General features: G+C 37.8%; 1 protein-coding gene across 12 annotated transcripts in view; it reads right to left on the bottom strand.

Annotated features, from left to right (window-relative positions):
* The window catches only part of KCNT2 (potassium sodium-activated channel subfamily T member 2), a 141,549-nt gene that overhangs the window by 124,404 nt on the left and 508 nt on the right, over positions 1–16,637 (bottom strand). The gene's annotated exons all lie outside the window — the stretch shown is intronic.

The following is a 16,637-nucleotide window of genomic DNA, read 5'->3' as shown; positions in this document are numbered from 1 at the left end:
ATACTAAAATAACTAACAGCAATGAATATTTTGAAACTTGTACACATATATTCAGTTGCAACACAAAGGAACAATAAACCTACATACTTCAACTCTTATCCAATGGTGTGAATATATTGCTCATTTATGTAAAATCGTGTTCATTGGCATTTATAATCAGACTGACTTCTGTACACAGAACTGGTACACAGCTTTGTGGTCAAACAGGACAGACGTATACTTGAGATACAGGATAAGCTACTTTGGCAAAGGGAAAGGAAAACAGCTGGAACAGGCTGTCAGAACACTCTGTATTCCTAGGTACATGTATTATATGTTCAGATAATGTAGCTGCAGAATAAAATTGCTAATGATTACCTTTTTTTATCTGTATTGCTTTGGTAAAATAATACACAGCTGATGTGCAAGTTAAAAAGTTTCAGTTCGTTATTTGACACTGCAATCTTCAGCATGTTTATTTATTAAAATAAAAAAAGTTAAAAGAAATGCCGGACATTCTTTGCTTCATAATATAACTAAGATTCCCAGGCTTCTGATACTCCATATTAGCCAGTTTACATTCTTGTAGACAAGGCGCCAGAGCACTTGAAATGGGACCTCTTACTAAGGTTTGTAAGTACAACAATATCCAGTTATCATTTTCATATCTGCTTGTTTAAATTTGGATTTGTAGAGTAGTTATATTTTCAAAAGTGTCCAAAGCATCTCCAGTCTTAAAATACTGAATAACAATAAATTAATATATTATTTTCAATATTTTGACAGATACACAAGACTTCTCTGTGAACTTCTCAATGTTCTAGAATATTTTCAGATTGTCAGACACTGGTCACTAAAATGTCAACTGAACTATTCTATTTAGGACCTAATGGTACACGTTAGTAGCACTGCCATTTAAAATATACAATATACCATAAAAGAGAGGGGTTCGCTGGCATAATGCTCCATGAACCTCAATAGAGTATAGAGTAGCGCAGAAAGGGGCCAGTAATTATTAGCTGTACATACATCCCAACTTTGTAGGGTGTGAAAACGTAGTTATCAATCTGAGACTTAAAATAGAATAATAAACTATTATTTTACATTTTATAATGAAAAAAATCATACAAATTCACAGGACATTCATTTAGATTAGTTGTATATGGTTTTTACCTATTATGCCCACATTTATTCTAGCGATAAGGGGAACTGAAGCTAGCTTTGAGTTTTCCATGTATTCAAAAATACGTGCAGTTACGTCAGGTCAAGGTGCAATGACTAAAGCTGTTCCTAAGCTCAATACTGTGTTGCCTGATACGCTATCTCCTGAATGGAAAATAACCTCTCTACTCAGACTAAGACACAAATACTCCCATTGAAATAAACAGGTCTTCTTGTAGTAGAAGGTGATACTTAGTGCAAAAAGATAAAAATCTCTGCAAGTTACTTAAAAAGCAGCTATGGGTTATGTGTGTGTCGCATTTCTTCATAACTCTCACAACACTTTGTGGCTAACTTTCTTCAAGCAGATTTAGTGTTTTTACAGTATTTTGCTGAATACTTAATGGTACACAGGGAATGAAACTCTGGCCAAAACAGTATCATACAAGATTGATGTAGTATTTTACAGTCTTGCTGCACAGATCAGAATTTGTACAAATCCGCTTAAGGTAGCATGGTAAATCTGATGGATAAATTGGTGTTTTGCTTCCACAATACATAGTCTCAACTCTAAATCTGCTGGAGGTGAAGGAGATTAGGAGAAGAGTGGCACATGGCAAGTAAGGAATAGTATTGGTGTTTGGGGGTTTTTTCCATTTGTGCACAATTTCTAGGGAACAATGCCTTTTACAAGTTATCTACATTAGGTTTTGCAATAGGGAATAAAGCTGAAATCTCTTTTTTGTCCTATGATCTAAAGTGAAAATTGATACAGAACTTCTTGGAGTGTGAATCTTTACTTGATCTGTGAAGCAGAAAAGGACTTGAAAAAGATTTTTCAGCTCTGAAGAGATTAGACTTCCAATTAAAATAAAGCCTTGTGCTACTTCTCATCTAATCCCCATTCAATGTAAGAATGTAGCATTTCATCAGGGTTTTTTTGAGGGAAGGACTAAAACAGCCTCTTCAGAGTTTCTGAAAGTCATTATTTACTGACCAAGTTATGTGGTCAATACATACATAGTCCATTTCATCTAAAATAAATACTTAGCTAATTCTGATCATTCTTTACCTTCATATGAACTCCATTTATGAAGAAAACAGAAAAACACACACGCAACAATACACAGCGAAGTCTAGTTTTTATAGCCCTTTCCTGACTCTGGTCATAGCCACCAGAATTCCCAAAGGAGAAATACCACTAGTTAATAATAGTACTCTTAAAGGCAATGATACTGAGTTTACTATTTTTAGAATTTTTAGTAACTAAAAATATTATACCATTATCTTTTGGACTCTATTCCAAAAATATGTACTGTTCATTGTCACAAAATACACTGAATGTAGGATGCCAGAACATGACATCCAAAGCAAGAAATAAAATTAGTTTAAATGTTTCATTCATTTTATGTACATTCATTCTGTACTCTGCTCGATTCCCTACTTGTCTACAGCTTCACTTAGATTAGCAATATTTTTTTATCACAGGGTAAGAAATTATGGGAACCATACCTTATCTGAAAGGAAAAAAAGTAGTAAAAAGTCAAATTGAATTTGTCAGGAACTTCCCACAGATACTTTAACAATCCTAGAAAGAACTTATCTGAGAGCCCATATAGAGCTGAATTGTTAAAAATTTAAAAAGGAAGGTGAAACTGCACATGCTTTTTACACATGCCCAGGAGTAGGGTAACTTTACAAAAAGGAGTATCTTTTTTTGTTTGTTTGTTTTGGGTTGTTTTTTTTTAAAGTTACATATTCAATCAGTCTAGACTTGCAATCTTGAAACAATTACACAATACCCCAAAAGCTGCCATTAAAATGCCAACAACTCTGAGAGTAAATACAGAGCTGAATCTGGGATTATCACAACTTCCCTGAATTTATGGGAGCTGTATATGCTTTGAATCTTCCATGATCACGTGTTTAACAGGCAGGCAAAGGCAAATATTTAACAGATAAATACGAAGAGAAAGAGTATTCAGGCAAAGACTCAGAAAAAGGCATAAAACAAAAGTCCAATACCAATGGTAGGTGTCTCCTCTCAGGTGTCCCACAGAGGAAGAAAAGGTTGTCAAGATACTCCATTTACCAAATCAAAAGGAGGAGTGCTTATGGCATTTCCTTCTGATGACACTTTCTGAAAGAATTGTGCATTGATACATATCTGTCTTCATTCTTTAGTATTTGAAGTATTTGGCTTAAATGTTGTCATATAGGTGGAAGATAAAATACATAGGGTTTCCGAAGTAATACTTTCAGCTTAACATATGTATACACTGTAATACATCTAACAGTAGTCTTGAATTGCTTTCTTTCTTTCAAACACAGCTTGCTGCACAGGACAACCATAGGATATGGTTATTGGTTTACATTTTAAAAAATTACAATATTTTAATACAAATTGTATATATCTCATTAAGGAGTGGCAATGATTTAAGAACTCAGAATATATGATAGAACGAGTGTTTTAAAAGTCATTATTATCTCTAAAATGTCACCTATCTGATACTGTTCTCTCCACAGCTAACAGGGTACATATAATTACAGACTTCATGTAAATCTCGGTCTCCTTACTCAGAGTGAGCTATTAGACTTCCTGATTAATCATAAGGCATGGTTTTAATTGTCTTTTCATTAAATTAAGAAAAATAATACCCATTTTTACAATACTTTAAAATTTTAATTCTGTCGTCTTTATTCAGTGTGTTCAGAAAATCATTTAGCAGATGCCTTCATAAAACTGGCCTGTTCAATCCAAACACTATTTTTTTTTCCTTAAATGTGACTTCGTAAATGAATGCAGAAATTTCAGAATTTGCTGGCTTTGGTGATAGTCTATTTAAGATGTCCTTAGCTAACTTAATTGGTGAGGTGGGTTACGACAGGTATTGTTATGTCATCTTGAAGTCATCATCTAGACTTAACACTGATCAGACTTAGGTGGAATATATGGGTAGAATGAGGACAGGTCTGTGTTTGTGAGGTGGACTGGACTGGCTGTATTGCTATTAGGAGGTCTTACAACCAATCACCAAATGTCTAGGGCAATACAAGAAGGCACAGTAGAACTTGAGCGCTTCCTTCTCGCCATATGACTATTTCTATCACAAACCATTTCTATTCACTGTGAAGTGGCACTGTCATGTTAGAAAGGAAAGGAATTTCTAAATGTTCAGTTCACCTTAGCCTGAAATAAAGTAGCAGCAGGTTGCTAGACAACTCTACATCCCCAGTCACCTCTGCCTTAGAAGAATACTTTCACCTCATAATTTTGATAATGGTGGTCTTCTAGCAGCTCTTTTTTGTCTGAAATTAAGAGCAAAACCTAAGGTCCTCCAGAACAGTCTCTTACTAGCCCATGGTGTATGTCAGAAGACTGTCTGTTCCATGAAAGTTCCCTCTTCCCCTCAGAGATATTTCCTTTATGCTCTAAAACATTTCTAGTAGCCAGCCTTGCTCCTCCCACCACATGCAATACTCTGCCAACATCACACTAAAATCCCAACATTCTGTTGACCAGTTGAGCTAGTGACAAACAGTAACTGCCACAATTAATTGCATTAAGTGGATTCATAGTATCAGCACAAATTTAACTTAGTTTGTTGGTTTTTTCCTGGATGCAGACCGTAATCTGTGAACTGCCAAATAAGAGGAAAAATGGGAAGCAAAAACTAATCAAGCCTTTAAAATTAATTCAGTGCATTTTGGATGTTGTTTGTATCATTTTAGCTAAATTTTAATTTTCATGCAATCTATGGTCAGTCTCAGAACAAAAATAAATCATCATGTAGGTCACTTTGAATACAGTTTTTAATTTAATTCCGCAGTGTCAGTGAGATACATGATGTCTGGAACTACTCTTATGAGACAAGCTTCACTTTCGTAATACTCAGGTGAGTGAAAATCTACTTAGATTTTTATAGTCTGTATAAAACCTGGTTGACAAATCAACATCTGCATGTTACAGAATATTTTGTTCCACTTTTTGTGTTTGTATTATCTTTTTTGAATGACTACTGAGAGAACAAAGAAGTAATTAAAAACTGGACAGTATCTATAAAAATGCCTTTTAAAAAGTTAATTGTTTAACCACTTAAACCCATCTGAACAAGTGATCAAACACTAGATTGTTGTACACAGTGAAAAAAGTACCTTGCTCACTTTTCTAAAGGGTACATTCGGCTATATATAGAGCTTAGCCTTTAGACCATCTCTGTTACAGCTGACTGTGCTTGATGGCGAGAATTACAGGGTGATAGTGGTAAGTGAACAGTGCCCTTAGCTTCTTTTTAATTTGGTTTGAAGACAGGAAACTAGAAGCCCTTCCAGAGTCAAGGAATACTGTGTATTAACAAGTGCTGTCACATAAGGAATAAATATAACCACATTTTTCCATTTGCAGCTCAGCTTGTTGGTTTTTCCCATCTGTATTTGTTTCAGATTTGGTTTGGTAACACTGCTTTTATCTGTGTTGCAGTTTTCCCTAGTCAAAAGGGGAAGAGAAAACAAAGTGAGAAAAAAACATAAAATCTCTAGAACATTTTTGGCTATTTAGAACAATAAAAGAGGCTATTTTATAGTGTTTACTCCTTATTAAATATTTTAACAATCACTATACTTTGAAGGAGTTCTAACTTAAAGCTATTTGAAGTACGCTAAATGCTATTAACTTTAACATCATAAACAGCTAAAGGGCAAATTCTTTTCTTTGCAAAAAGACGAAGTGGTTTGACTCAGTACAGAATCAAGGAGGCAAGGCCAGTCCTTCCTGGCAGAGCTAATCCACACCGAGGACTGTTGCTCAAATCATGTAATTGCCCCTGCTAGGCATATGGTCCTTGTGCTAGCTCTTAGATATGTAGTTATTAATGGCTAAAGCTAGCAGGAGACTTGTAAGACCCAGGCAGAAGGGTAGGCAAAGTTTTCTTTTTGCTAACTCAGTAGATAACTTGCACTGATCTTAAGCTAATGCCTTCTTTCCCCATCTACCATAGCTCAATACTCTCAAGTCAAGCACAACAATGTCAGACTTGGCAACCTGCTTTCCACCACACAACTACAGCCCTTCCCAACAGATATCTCTGTAAGTGGAGGCAGGATTTGTCCCTCAAGAGATACTTCTGAGTAAATAATAATATCACTGTTTTTATCTGTGAGTATAAACACTGGCTTTTGTCTCTTAATAAGTGTTTCTGTTTTACTGCTACTTCCCACCAGGAAGTTGACTGCTAACATAATTAGCAGATGATTGCACGGGGGAGGCTGAAATCTTTAACAGCTGTTTTAAGGCATTTTGTACCAAATCTATGCTGCAGAACATTTTGAATGGCATTCTCTCCAATTACACAGAGATTATGGGACGATGGTGTGCAGGCCTCCAGGAAGGACCTGACTTGCTCATTTTCTTGAAAAAATATAAGAATCTACTTTCAAAGCATTTAGTGGCTTAGTACAAGTACTTAGGCATACTGTATGTATCAGAATTCAATACAAAAGATCACTTTTAACTGAAGTCTAGAAACTGAACGTGCAGCGCTGAAATGGTTGGCAGATTCGTTTTACAGTAAAGGTGTTTTGAAGCTTCAGATGTTTCTGGTGCTCCAAATGATCTATTTCTTTGTTACCAGATAAAAGAGACAATATGAATCAATGTTACCATTTCTGACAGTAATGCATAGTGCAGCACAGAAGTTTACTGTTACAAAAAATAAATAATCATAATCATTGGCTGTGATAGAATAATAATCATAAAATTAAGACAGAAACCATTTGGGAAAGCACTGCTTCAGTTCCCCACGGAGTATTACAGTGTCTGCCAGATGTAAAGTAGTACGTATCAAATTCTAAATGGAAAAATAAGAGCCTTAGAGTAATAAGTGTATAATTAAGTAATGATTGAAGTACCAAGCACATTTACAAACTCTGCATCATGTTGTCCCAGAGGAGGAAGGCTACTTGATCTGTGGGAGTTTTTAAGCTGAGACACTTAAATCTTTTCTGCACTAGAAAACTTTTGCTGGGGCATACCACCAACATCTTCCTCAGACAGATACAATTGTAATAGCACTGCAGTGTTCTGCTTATCTTTTCATGTACTTCTCTCAATTCCAGTGTGTCCTAGTTTAAGTGGAACATAGAAACATCCCACTGTTGCTGCAGGAATGATGCTAAAACGGATATTAGCATGAGCCTGACAGAACTGCCTTCTACAAAGCATTACTTCCACACAAATAAATTGATTCCCTCTTTTATCTATATTAGGGACCCAATCCTAAAATAAATTTAGAAGGAAGGTGTGTACGGACATATATGAGACTGTACCCCTAAGCCCACCAGCCACTACAGTGTAAACTCAGACCTCTATGGTGTGGCCAGTGCAGTGGTTTTACAAATGTTAATGTTTTTCTTTAATCCTTTTTTAATTTAGTTGGGTTTACACAATGAGAAAGGGCTTGGCCTGTACATGCAACAATTTTTGTCAGTTTAGGGCAAACTCAAACTTTCCAACTACTGCTGTGCACTACTGTGCAAAGTCTCACTGCATATATGAAAACACTTGCTCTCTTAGTGAATTAAGACTGTTAAAATCTTAAGCAGTTTCAATCACAATCAAGCTTTTAAAATAGAATTTAGGCTTCTAAATAATTTTATTTTGAAAATTTATGTATAAGGATAGATCAAGATAAATTTGTCAGTATTTGCTTAAGCCCTTTTATTTTGTAGCCTCTGTTAAATGGAAGAACTCGGAAAAGTTATTTTCTGAAAGGCGGCCAAACTGACTGAAGTATTTCTTGAAGGAAAGAGAAATATTATTTTGAAGAAGCCATAATCAAATTTTGAGAAAATCATAAGAGAATTTTTGTTCAAGTTGAATCTAGACTCAGATATTTTAAATCACTTGATTCAGAAATGTGTAGGCTTTTTATCCCCTTTTAGTTTAACAATCTCAGGTGATTTCCAAAGGGAAAGGCAAAGGGAGGGCTTTACTTGCTAATTCACACTGTGACAAATGACTGTTAAAGTGCCTTCTGAGATTTACAGTAGGGAGCTGTTCCTTGAAAGTCACTAGTCAACATGACAGTCAGCAGTATACAATTGTCCAAGTGATGTGTGGAGGTGTTCTGTATTATCTGAATCTTTCTCCTTTCCAGATAGGTGGTAATGTTCATTTATGCAGTAAGCATATCAAAAGGGAAAGCCAGTTTTAATTTGATTCTTTAAGTATCCAATGTAAGAACAGTTCTTGCACAAAGGTAAAATTTAGGTCTACAGTTTCATCATGAAAGTATATACTATAGCAATTTTCATCTCAATACAGGAGCAGGATTTGAAATCTATTCCCAGTACCAGTTAATGGGTCTTGTTACATATATACCAAAAAGAAAAAAAAATACAGAACTGGAAAATGTAAATTTTTGTTCACAGAAATTATTTATAATGTATTGTAACAGCATATAGAAAAGCTATGAAATACAAAGCTTTCAGGGTGGGGGTTGAAAAATATATTGTGTTTCTGTTTATTTTTTGTTCTTTCCATTCTGTTTGTTGTATGTGTTTTGAAGTGTCACAGTAATAGTGATTTTTTCCTAGAACATATTAGCTCTGTATACAATGCTTCAACAGGCAATAGAATGAAATAGTAGTATAAAACAGATATTTTGATTGTCAAATGACTTGTTCATATGACAGTGTAGTAGTTCAGCAATTCAATGCTGGAATGTGTACATGATGGTCTCTTAATTTTGCTAGAAATATTCAGCATTGATAAAATTTACCTTTGTATACAAGGTCCAAAGAAAGCCGAACATACTGCTTAATCTTACCTAAACCCAAAGGGACTTAAAGGGCAAAGGTACAGAAAACAAAAAATACTATATACATTTTGTTAAGTCAATACAATGAATCTCACTCTGCATATTTTAAAAACATCCATACGTTTCTTTCTCTTTTTCTTTCTCTAAAATGTAGGAAGAAAGGGGTTTTTTTCTTGGGTTTTTTTTGGGGGGAAGGGGGTTGGATTTTGTTTGGGGGTTTTTTCTTCCTTTTTTAAGGACTCTGGGACAAAATACACTTACTGCCTATGTATAAGGGCTATACTGCTTACTTCAGGATGGAAGGCACCAAGTATAAGCTATACTTTACAAATATATATGCATAATTTGAATGTGTGACCACAGAAAACATAGGAGACTAAAAAGAGAGTAACAAATAGGAGAAGCAGCATATAGTGTTAAAGTGTAGAGGTTACCTTCATGATAAAATGATCCTCTCTGGGTACATGCTTAAGTTAACTTGCCCAGGACCATTCCCAGGCAGTGACATTAAATGGCACAAAATAGTCTATGTAAGTTTCAGAAGACGGTCACCCTAATTGGGTGACTACCTCCAATTTGCCTGCTCGGAGTGTCTCCTTGGATGCTCAAACTGCCAAATCATTCCTGGGCACTTGTGCTGGTTTTGGCGGGGATAGAGTTAATTTTCTCCATAGCAGCTGGTTAAGGGATATGTTTTGGATTTGTACTGAAAACACTGTTGATAATACACAGAAGCTTTCATTATTGCTGAGCAGTGCTTACACAGAGTCAAGGCCTTTTCTACTTCCTACATCACACCAACAGCAAGTAGGCTGGGTGTGCACAAGAAGCTGGGAGGGGACCCACCTGGGACAGCTGACCCCAGCAGACCAAATGGATATTCCATATCATATGGCATCAGGCTGAGCATATAAAGCTGGGAGAAGAGGAGGAGGAGGGGCACATTTGGAGTTATGGTGTTTGTCTTCCAGAGTAACTATGACACCTGAGTAACCAAACAGCCCTGCTTTCCTGGAGATGGCTGAACATCTACCTGGCTGTAAGAAGTGGTGAATGAATGTCTTGTTTTGCTTTGCTTGCATGCATGGCTTTTGCTTTACCTATTAAACTGTCTTTATCTCAACCCATGAATTTTCTCATTTTTCTGATTCTCTTCCTCATCCCATGAAGGGGGGAGTGAGTGGCTGTGTGGTCCTTAGTTGCCAGCTGAGGTTACACCACAAAAGTCGTTTTTGTCGAAGGGTTCAAGATAATGGCAGATTTGATTGGAATGTGCTAGATCAAATTTATAGGTGCTGTTGCTGTTTAGCTATTAACGGACAGCTTCCGTACTTGCCATGGGGCTTGCTTCCCTTACTGTGTATCAGAGTCTAGTGCTCATTAGTGGCTGCTTTTTGCTTTTGCTGCTGGCTGTACTGCTTATCATCTTATTCTGCTGTGTCTGGGAACATTTTGATAACAGCAATGGCCATGCGACTAGGCTGGCAGATGGCCACGGCATCGCTGCTGCTTCTGTGCAGCACTCCAGTGTGAACTCGAGGCAAAGGGACTGTGACCTGTAAAGGAGTCCACAAAAGAGCAGGATACCCCAAAGCATCTGTGCTCTGGATATGTCCACACCAGAGCAGGTACATCTCGCAGTGTCTGTGACCACGGTCATGTCTGTGCCACCTGTACCTTCTCCACAATGGAGGTGGTACACCTCGAAGCATCTGTGGCTGCAGACAAGTCCATGCTGCAGCAGGTACATCCTGACGCATCAGTCACTGTACATGAGGTCATGAGACCACCTCAAAGCATGTGGCCATGGATAAGACCAGGACAGTGCAAGTACAGCTCTGGAGGAACTGCAGGCATGGGTAAGGCCATACTGAAGCACGTGTATCTATGAAGGCATTGTGGCCCATACATAAGGCCACGCTGGAACAGGTGCACCCCAAAGCAACTGTGGCTGTGGCAGCAGGTATAGCCCTGGAGAGACTGTGGCTCACAAAGTTCCACTTGGAGCAGGTAGACCTCTAAGCGACTGCAGCGTGTGGGTAAGTCCAACCCAGAACAAGGGCAAGGGGAGGCGTTTATTGGAATGTTAAACCCAGTGATCTGGTCCAAAGGGCCCATGGTGGAGACTGTAATGGCAATACCTTCACACTAGCCACACACCACGTGAACTAATGGAGAACAAGCCTTATAAGCAGCAGTGCAAGTGCAGCAGTGACTCAATCTGAGCTGGCTCTGGTGCCCAATAACTCCATACAACACATTACCGCTCCTGTCCTGAGTGACCACCGTAACATATGGAGCCCAAAGTCATGGACTAAATGAAATCAACAGACATTTGTGGACATTTGTGCACATTCTAAAGACATTTTATAGGCTAGAGGGGCACAAGAAGTTGGGAGGGTACACATATGGGACAATTAACCACAACTGACCAAAGGCATATTCCATATCATATGGTGTCACACTCAGCATATAAAGCTGGGGGAGAAGGAAGGAGGGAATGCTTGACATTACGGTGTTTGTCTTCCAGAGTAACCATTACATGTGATGGAGCCCTGCTTTCCTGGAGATGGCTGAACACCTGCTTGCTAATGGGAAGTAGTGAATGAATTCCTTCTTTTTCTTTGCTTGCGTGCATGTCTTTTGCTTTACCTATTAAACTGTCTTTATCTCAACCCACGAGTTTTCTCACTTTTACTCTTCCGATTCTCTCCCCCATCCCATTGTGGGGGGGGAGTAAGTGAGCAGCTGTGTGGTCCTTAGTTGCCTTATCTAGAGTTAAACCACAACAGCACTGCACTGTTCAATATAGTTTTGGCTAGCTGGCTATGGTCAAAGCATGCAAAAGAAAATTTGAAGAGTTCACTAGTATAAGAGGTCATGCTTCAGTGGTGGGAAACTTTCCTGGCTTGCTTGAATTTCCTAAAACAAATACAGCTTTTGTATCATTATAAGCTTCTAAAGAATGGACTAGATGTCTTTACATAAACGGTTTAAGAAATGTGAGGTAAATTGTGCTCTGCAACATACTCAGTCACTGAATTTATATGACTGACCTTACAAAAAAAGCAGTGCCACCAACAGCATGTAAATGCTTTTTTATTTTTAACTGAATTTTTTCTTTACACCTCCAGTGTCTTGTGGTTTGGCTATTTTGAAGTACATGGTAACTATATATGTACACAAGAAAATATTTTTTGTGAATAACCTCTTCACTGTATCTTTCCAAAGCTTACATGGGTACCTAAAATAAATATCCTCTTTTCACCGCTCCTCTGAAGCAAATTTACCAGCTTTAAACATATCAGGTCTTCACAAGGTAGGATATTTTCTACTTTTGTGTTGCTCTTCAACACAGCTGGTAAGACTAAGGATTGATGATCAACAGATTTATGAAATGTTTTATTACATAATTTACTGTTACAATCATGATTCAGTGAACCTCACTGTATTAACACGTGAATAACTTGTTGTGTTAACCAAGTTCTCCCTTTATTTCTGCTCCCTTCCCCAGTACTGAAAGACAAATTGCATTATGATCATCAAGAAACATCTCAGACTATCTAGCAAATCAAAACAGATTATTTCAGTTTCAGATACTTTCAATAATGAAAGTAAAATGTGAGAGTCACAAAAGGATATCAATGATATTTACAAATCTAGTGAGAAAGAAGATGACTCAATCCTCTCTTCACCTCAGCCCAGTGACTGGGATATTTACATAGCCAGAAGAAACCTGGTACACTACCCTACCTGCCACAGAACTCACCCACTTGACGCACACGTACACACATTCTAGCTCGTGGGCTGATCTTTTACATGTTGTCCTAAGCAAGCTTTTTAGATATATATTCAGTATAAAATGTATGTACAGGAAGCATCAAGCTTCACCTCCACAGTTTTCAAGGGAACCACGTCCTTTGAAAATCTAGACCTTCAAAATACAAAACTGGTTTTAATATCCAGTTTTTTTCAGGAAAAAGCACTCAGCAAATTCAAGACTGATAATTATTAAAAATAGTTTATTTACCGAACAAATGCATTTGCCAAAGATTCACCATGTTCTTCTGCCCACAGCAACTTCTTTTATGAAAAATAATATGCAATCCAATTTGGCGGTTTATGGAATATGACAGCCCAGAACCCACCTCTTACTGAAGCCAACTGCAAGGGTGGTTAGGAATCTAAGGTATGCAAGTAGAACTATTTTTCTGGGAAAGAAATGCAAAAACAGTGATATGGATGTTACTGTATTGGAGAAGTAAAGGTAAAAAATGGACCATGAGCTAGACATACAAAAAACCCCACAAGACACCTGAGTGAAGCTCCACGACAGAAGTCCTCAAGAAAAAAAAAAATGAAGATTACAAGTCCATCTCCAAACAGGTACATATCTAAGAACAAAATTCCTGAATCCTAGTCCTATGACATTGATGTAAGCATTTTAGCATGTCTACATTTTACAGGATCATTTAAAAGAAATAGCTGACCAAAGTCTCCTTCTAAAGAAACATAACCAGTCAGGTTTCAAAATTGGGTACCATGCTTATGTCAGGGGGAAAAAAAAAAAAAAAAAGAGGACTGTATCATTTCGATCATATCAATCATATTTGTTATTAAATACTATCACATTACTTACTGGCTAACTATGCTATCAAAACTGTGATTTGGTGACACAGAATCCTGGGTAGTTTGTGGCAGAAGAGAGGAATAATTCCATCTCCTCTCCACTTTGAAGAATCAACAATTATCTGAAACACAGAGATGGAACATATGCCTCCCACCCAGCAAAAAGTGAGCATCTTTCCAGAAAGGGCAGAATGGAAGGAGAAAAGAGAGACCTCAAGGATGAACAGTCTGGGAAGATCAAAAAGGGAAGAGGACTAAGACAGAAGACAAATCATTCAGCTGGTAACAGACATGAAATTCACAGATCACACAGGTGGAAAACCCCTGATATAGATCAGACTGCCAGAGTTGAAAGCAAATAGAACTAAGTAGTTGCTGGAAACAATTTTCTGAGAATCATAGAATGGTTAAGGTTGGAAAGGACCTTAAGATCACCTAGTTCTAACCCCCCTGCCATGGGCAGGGACACCTCACACTAGATCATGTCGCCCAAGGCTCTGTCTGCTTATTTCCAGTTCATCACATCTCAGCCAAGGGCCAATAACCTCCTAAAATAAACTATCTTTATCACTTGCCATTGTGTAGCCATACTATAAGGCTACTTAACTGTATTTTAGTGTTCAGATATTCCATTCATAGTTAGTGTCCATTCAGCTGAAGGGGTTACAAACAACACTTTTGGCAATATTTATATTGCACACTAATTAAAATAGAGTACAAAAGATACGTTTCACCAAAACCAAACTTGAACCACTTACGTAAAGCGACAAAGACAAAAAAGCAAATAATTAAAAATAAGATATACTTGTGTAATACTAATCATTAATAACCAATAAGCAGCTGACCTCAGGGTCACCACAGGTCTGCAGTCTTTCTCATTAAATATTTCCTGAACGTATGTCTAATATTCTAAATATTCCATTTGACAGTATTCCTATGCAGAATATGTATGCTTTTTCTATAAAGGATAGTAGCAAAATAGCAGCAACATGGGATTAGATTAGGATTTCCGTATTAAAAGTGATATCCACCAGTACGGGACAACAAGAATCTGGACAGAACCTTATTGTAAGGTGGACAAACAAAAGACAACACTCAAGATTTTTAAGAATGGACTTTGTTCAGTTACTGGAAAGCTAGTATCAAACAAGACTGCTATGGTAACTTGCAGAGCTGGAGGAGAGAGTGCTGCTGTCACAGCCTCATGTAAAGCACAGTCCTCATGGCATTGTGGGGAAAGTACCACACAGCCTTCCTGCTACAGTGCAGCCCCAGCATGGAACAATACCTGAAGATCTCGAAAGCTATTTCCACTGGCCATTTCCAGTCCTAGGTTCATACTTTATGTTTCAGGTGTGCCAGAGATCTTCTTGCAATGCTGGTATGAATATTAAATAATTAAAAGTAACCATTTTCTACCAGTCCTTTGCTACAATTTTCCACCAATAACTGCTCCGTAATATTGTTATGCTAGAATTCTGCTATAGGTATTTTTTTTTTTAAGGATTATTTATTTTCATTTTGTTAAGTGCAGACAGACATGAAATAGACATTTGCATAGCTAAATGGATGCTATGGTTTGTGCAGTTGCTTATACACTATTTACTATTTGAGACCAGATCACACTTCTTCGATAGAAGGTAACTCCATAAAGTTCAAGTCACACAACTGGTATCAGGGAAGCACTTGACAGATGTTTAAACTAGAGCTGGAAAAATGGTAAGTCACAGAGTGGTCCAAAGAGGTATATAGAGAATATTTTGTTTGTTTTAACCATTAAAACCCTAGCTAGATTAAGTTGATAAAATAAGAATGGTTGGACGTTCTTTTCCTATTGCAGGAGAAATGAGACGCTAAGATCTACATTTTCTAAAACCTCAAAGAATACTACAATCAGGAGGCATGAATACAGAATATTCTTGTGGTTTGGTTTTTGAACTGTAAAAACATGCTTTGATAAATATACTCCTTAAGTCTCCATTATGTAGTTACAATGCTGTCATTTCCAACCAACAGCATACATTTTTTGTGACCATCTTTTCATTCACCATTTCATAACTGTCTGAATACACACTTGTTTAATTGCTTCAATGTATAGCAAAGGTAATAATTAGTTACATATCTGCATGATCTTGTGATTGCACCATCGAGAACCCATCTTTCTTTAGGAAAGTGCTAAAATCTAAACTATGTAGACCAGCTTTAAAAACAAAGTTTCTGACTGCTGAGCTGAAGACTCGTTCTGACAATGTAAATAATACACTGAATTAAAATCAATCCAATATACCGTCATAGAGTACCAGACAATTTTGCTTATCTGCTTATTTGACCACAATAAATCATTACTACCAAGTGGATCTCATACATAATTTTGCAAGACGGGATCATACAAGTCTACTGACACACCAAACTGAATGGTCAAACAGAGTGGCATGATGCTGTCCATGTTCATGAATACTATTCATTTAGCATTTCTGAATTAAACACGCATTCCTGGTTCGTTTGTTGATTTTGACATAAGGTTTTGTTTGTTTGTTTGTTTTCTCTTTCAGAGACATGGTTTGACTTGAGACAAATACCTTTTCCTATCTGTTTGTAATTAAAGATACTGACAGTCCTTGAAATAATTCATAAAGGAATAAATTAATGGTGGTTACATCCCAGGCTAGGGTCCTCACATGAAAAGAAACTGCATGTAAAGAAGCATGTACAATGGATCATAAAAACATCCAGTGCCCCCGGCAGCTGGCTTTCCGATGAGCGGCAAAAGCGTATTTTGCGTGGGGTTTCCCCTCAGTGCATGTTAGCATCGGGAGACGGTACCGTACCTGTCCTACTCTTCCTTCTACCGCTGTCGTAGGGTAGAGAAAGGTGCTTCCGCAGAGGCGGTGGTGCCCCGAAAGCTGCGGGATGCCCAGCGCCCCGGTGGGCGGCGGCGGGGCGGGGCAGCGCAGCCCCCCGCCGGCCCTCGCATCCCTTTCCCGGGAAAGTTTTCCACCGGGGCTGGCCTCCGCCGGGCGGTGCGTGCCGTCCCAGCGCGCTGACCCGCCG

This window comes from Strigops habroptila, chromosome 8 (genome assembly GCF_004027225.2).
Source record: "Strigops habroptila isolate Jane chromosome 8, bStrHab1.2.pri, whole genome shotgun sequence".
NCBI lineage: Eukaryota > Metazoa > Chordata > Aves > Psittaciformes > Psittacidae > Strigops > Strigops habroptila.
Note: the sequence above shows the minus strand (reverse complement) of the source record. Positions and strands in the feature narration are given on the sequence as shown.